This window comes from Crassostrea angulata, chromosome 3 (genome assembly GCF_025612915.1).
Source record: "Crassostrea angulata isolate pt1a10 chromosome 3, ASM2561291v2, whole genome shotgun sequence".
NCBI lineage: Eukaryota > Metazoa > Mollusca > Bivalvia > Ostreida > Ostreidae > Magallana > Magallana angulata.
This window is the reverse complement of record NC_069113.1, coordinates 9889001-9895000: the sequence shown is the minus strand read 5'-3', so window position 1 is coordinate 9895000 and position 6000 is coordinate 9889001.

Genomic DNA, 6000 nt, shown 5'->3' with positions numbered 1-6000 from the left:
AGGACTACCTGGTATTTACTTCGGAGTGGGATTATAATATATATAAGTTGAATAGAAAAATTACATAAGGTTCTTTCCTTTTATAAAAACCAGATAAAATGTCAAATCCAATCATTTTGATATGTAGAAATTAATGAATAATGGCCGTTGTTATTTTTAAATATTGATCAAAATTGAATCAACGTTTCTGGAATGAAAAAGATAGACTTAAAGTGTGATCCAGTCGAATTCTTTTTCAGAAACGCACCATTTTATATAGATCTTTTCTCGTAATAACGAGATCTTTTCTCGTAATAACGAGAAAATTAACTCGTAATAACGAGAAAATTATCTCGTAATAACGAGATCTTTTCCCGTAATAACGAGAAAATTATCTCAATAACGAGATCTTTTCTCGTAATTACGAGATCTTTTCTCGTAATAACGAGATAACTAACTCGTAATAACGAGATAATTTTCTTTCGTATAATCTTCTTGTATGTTGACATAAATAAATTGCATGTAAGAGCAGAAATGTGCCACCATAAAAATTCTTTGAACTTAGAGTAGTTGTCCTTTGAATATTGACTTCACATTGTTGTCCCTGGAGCAGAACGAAATGACAGCGTCGAAAGGGGGGGGGGGGGGGCTGGGGCTGGGGCTGGGATAAGATAAATTTTTATTTTGAAAGAGTTAAAGAATTTCTAGCTTTTTCAATTTTTCTTTAAGATTTTTTGAGATTTTCTATTAGGATTGTGAACATACATATGTGTTGTTTATGTATTAACTGCACTAAGTAGAGTGGATTTGATGTGTCCTCTTGCAACAACTCTCGTTACCCTTTGCTGATTGTCCATGCACATGTATGTCTTATCTTTCTCGATGCATACAGTCACTTAAATTTTAATATTTTTATATCTTTAATAGAATATGGCTTCCATTATCATTTTATTGAATATCAACAAATACGTGACAATTAAATATTGCTGTAAGTAAATGTAGACCAAATGATGTCTTTTAGCACCGCCTCTTGTTATTTATAGATATTTTTCTTTGTACATGTATGTATATATAATGAATATCACACTGTTGTTTTGATCTCAGCTCTGGTATCAGCCCAAGCGCTTGGTATCGGCCCAAGTATATATCATATACATGTATCTAAATCAAAGAGTTTTATCAAAATTCAAATAAGAAATATGGGTCTTATTTATTATAAAGCAGCTATAGATTTTTGTTTTCGAATTTACAAAAGTCATTTGTTTCTAATCCTTTTTATATGTGTTCGGAACTGTAAGAGTTTTCGGATTTCCTTGAAAACCGTCGTCGTTTAATATTCCGTAGAATTTGATTTTTAACCTTTTTAATCACCATTATATTGAAAAATAAATATAGATGTGCCTGCACAATTTTCTTTGAACCATCAGTTGAGTATAAATTTGTGCATAATAAAGTTGTATTGTGTTACTATACAAACCCTGTCCTACTGTATGCGTATTTATTCTGTTTATATGTAATCATGATTGCTACATGTCATGCCCCATGAGGCTCCAATTTTAAAATAAGTTCTATTCTGTGTACAAAAAATGTTTTTTTTCCAGATCAAATATTTTATAAATTTGAAGTTTATTTTATAATTGATTAAGGAAATAGTAATGCACATTTGAATAAGTTACATGATTTTTTTTTATAATAGACAAAACGTTGTCACAACGGAAAGGTGTTACATTTTCTTGTCCAGCATCGTACAAAATGAATAAAGCAATTTTATTTGCTTTATGCGCTGTACACCTCTTTCAATAGAAAATCATTTGTAATTGTTTCATTCGCTTGTGCCGTAGATTTCTTTATTACATGATTTCTGCAGGTTACAGTATTTAATGATATTTAATGATCTACTATGTAATAATCAACATTGGCAAACCGAGTATATGAAGTCGTTGATATCTTGGAATATCTGTCGGTCGCTTCGTGCATGATAAAATAAACTTTCCCGAATTCCATTCAATTATAAATGGATACGACATAATTTTCCTTAGTGAATACTGGCTTGATCCTGGAGATGTTGTAGACATAGATGGCTATGAAAAGTGTATTTTTCCAAGAAAATCAATTAAAGGTGGGGGTATAGTTATCTATTGTAAACCACACCTATCTCCATATATTAGTATTGTTGAAAATATATACGACAGCATAATATGGTGTAAAATTTTAACAAATGCTGTAAACAAAAATATCTACATTGCTATGTGTTATTTACCTCCTGAAAACAGTGTTTTTTATGAACATTTTAATATTGATACCTGTATATTCCAATTTTTAGAGGAGTCAATAAGTAAATATAAAAATATGGGTTCTGTATATGTTACAGGAGATTTAAATGCAAGAACGAGTGTCAGAAACGATTACATAACTGATGATTTTTTGAAATATGTTGTATATGATGGAAATCTACCATTTCTATATGAAGACACCGAAGTTCTTTGTGAAAGAAAAAACCAAGATAAACACATCAATAATTATGGTAGAAAATTATTAGAATTATGTAAGTCATCAGGTCTACGAATTGTTAATGGTAGACATTCTGGGGATGTACCTGGTGACTATACTTTTTTCTGTTCTAGAGGAAATAGTGTTATTGATTATCTGTTGACGGAAAGTTCATTGTTTTTTAGTATAGGCCAATTTTCTACTGGCATATTTAATATTTTTTCTGACCATTCACCAATTATTTTTACCATCAATAGTATTTGCCTAGAAACACAACTGCATAGAACGAGTGTATCTTAGGGTAGAACTAACAGCAAATCAGTAAAGTGGATCGATGACAATGCAGAATTTATCTTGAAGAAATTACACGAAACCAAAATTTCCTACTCGGTGAATTAGATATTGATTTCAAAAATTCTTCAGATCTCAATACTTGTATCAACAATATTTGCAGTATATTGAATGACTGTGTCTTACCTTACATGGATGTTAAAGTATCTAAAGCACAACAACATACCATACATAAAAATAACGCATGTGGGAATATGAAACAGGACAAACCCTGGTTTGACGAAACTTGTAAAAAACTATTGAAAGAATACAAAGGGCTACTCCATACATACAATAATGAAAACTCATATGAAAACCAAGAAACACTTTTAGTCGCCAAGAAAAAATACCAAAAATACATGAAAAAATCAAAATATAAATACAAACGATATGAGGGGGACATGTTTGATTTTTTGAGAAAACACAACCCAAAACACTTTTACAGTTTATTCTCTAAGGGCAAAAGCAAGTCTGGAAAATGTAGCCTAACGAATGACGACTTCCAAGCATATTTTAAAAGACTTATTGAAGGTAACAGCGTTGACCACACAGAAAGTACTTGTGAATTTGTGAATTATGCCGTATATGAAGAGTTAGATAAAGAAATTACCTATGATGAAATTAGTAAGGCTATTAAAAAACTAAAATGTAACAAAAGTTGTAGTGAGGACTACATTGTAAATGAGTTATTTATAAGATGTAATGATATTTTGATGCCTGTGTTACATAAACTTTTTAACAAAATACTAATGTCAGGTTTATTCCCTGATCTGTGGACAAAAAGTTGTATTGTACCAGTACACAAAAAAGGTGACATTGATGATGTAAACAACTACAGGGGTATCTCTATTGCCAGTTGTTTTGGAAAACTATTTACAAGTGTTTTAAATAATAGAATCCTAGAATGGGATAATAAATACGATATTTTGACTGATGCTCAGTTTGGGTTTCGACCAGGGCTTAGTACAGTAGATGCTATATTTGTTTGACAATCACTTATTAACAAAATTCTATGTAACAAAAAACGTCTATACTGTTGTTTTGTGGATTTTCAAAAGGCATTTGACTCTATTAACAGATGCAAGTTATAGGATAAAATATATAAAGTTGGTATACGAGGGAAATTATTACAAGTTATACAATCACTGTATAATAATGTGAAGTCATGTGTCAAATATGGTGGTGTTTTAAGTGATTACTTTAGTAATGACATGGGTCTTATGCAAGGTGAAGTGTTATCACCCTACTTTTTGCTTTTTATGTTAACGATTTTGAGATAAACTTTATAAAAAAACAATTGTCCATCCATTGAACTACAAATGATTAATATTTTCCTGCTAATGTTTGCAGATGACATGGTATTGATTGCTAAAACCCCTGCTGGGTTACAGAGTATGTTAAATACACTTAAAGAATATACTATAGAATGGGATCTGAATGTAAATGTGTCTAAAACCAAGGTTGTCATTTTTAGAAATGGTGGGAAAATATCAGACCTTGAAAGCTGGCCATACAATGAACAAAAACTAGAAGTTGTGAATACTTTTAAGTATCTTGGTATGTTATTTAACTTCAATGGAAAATTTTTACAAACAAAAAAATATGTAGCAGATCAAGGACGGAAAGCACTTTTTGCAATATCAAACACTATGAAAAATTATTCTTTAAATATTGAAACTCAATGTTCTGTATTTGATACGTATGTACATAGTATTCTTTCATATGCCTGTGAAATTTGGGGTTTCCACAAAGCTCCCGATATAGAAAAGGTACATCTCAATTTTTGTAAGGGAATTCTTGGGGTCAACAAACAAACTACAAATAATTTAGTGTATTATGAACTGGGTAGATTTCCTTTGTATATTAGAAGAAAACTACGAATTTTCAAATACTGGTTAAAAATTAAAAATACAAATAACATTATCTTGAAGGAGGCATACGAAAGCATGCTTGTCAATAACGATAACTGGATGGTTTCCATACAAAGCGAGTTATCTAGCATAGGTCTAAAATATTTGTTTGACGAAACTTGTTCAAATCAATGTAAAACCTACAAGATAATTGAGTGTAGAATATTAGATATTTATAAAAAAAAGTTGAATGTCATCTTTTTCGACATCTCCGAAGAGTAGGTTATATCAACACCTTGTGGATAATTTTTGTTTGCAAACTTATCTTAGGAGACCGATTAATTATACTTCAAAAAAATTTATAAGTATTTTTCGAACTTCATCACACTCTTTAAATATTGAAAAAGGTCGACACAACAAGGTGCCAAGAAATGAAAGATTTTGCAATCATTGTAATAAAAAAGATTTAGAAGATGAGTTCCACTTTATACTCATATGTCCTTTTTACACTGAATTACGAAAGAAATATATAAAGAGTTTTTATTACAAAAAACCAAATGTTTTTAAGCTAGCTAAACTTTTAAGTGTTAACAATACAAAGGAACTCAATAATTTAGGAAAATATTTATCTAGCGCTTCCAAAATGAGAGCGCAGAATTGTAATAATACTACAGTTTAAGCTACTTATACATTTATGTTGATATGTACATGATTATATTGTCTTAATATGTCCACTCACTTACTGCACATTGCACATTTGTATATAATTTTATATGTATTATAATTTGTATTCCGATGAGTTGTAAAGCTCAAGGATAATAAATTGAATTGAATTGAATTGAAGTTTATTCCGGAATCAACCTGACTAAAAGAAGTAAACCACAATTTCTTTTTTCAATTATATAAGTAAGTAAGTAATATATTTATTTATAGTGACATGTGTATACATTTCCAAGTGTAATATTAACAACAGTCAGCATAGATTAAACACCCGGCCCGTCTGGCCTATATGCCACTATGAACACATAATACATAAAAAAAGAAAAGAAAATAACACAGCATCAAGCGGTAAACAAAGATATGATTGAAAATATACATGTATGAGTATAAAAATTTCTTCAGAACCTTGAGTTTGCATAGTTTATATAATACAGTGTTTGTTTATTTTCTGAACAATAAAGATTGTCTACGTGTAAAAGAATGATACAAGTATTTGGCAACCTGCCGAGGATAATTTGAAATAAGAACAATTAATGCATCTGTATCTGACAAATATATTAATTGATTAAACCCAGTATTTTCGAAAAGGATTCTTCTATAGTCGTTATATAAAGGACAATGTAATAAAAAG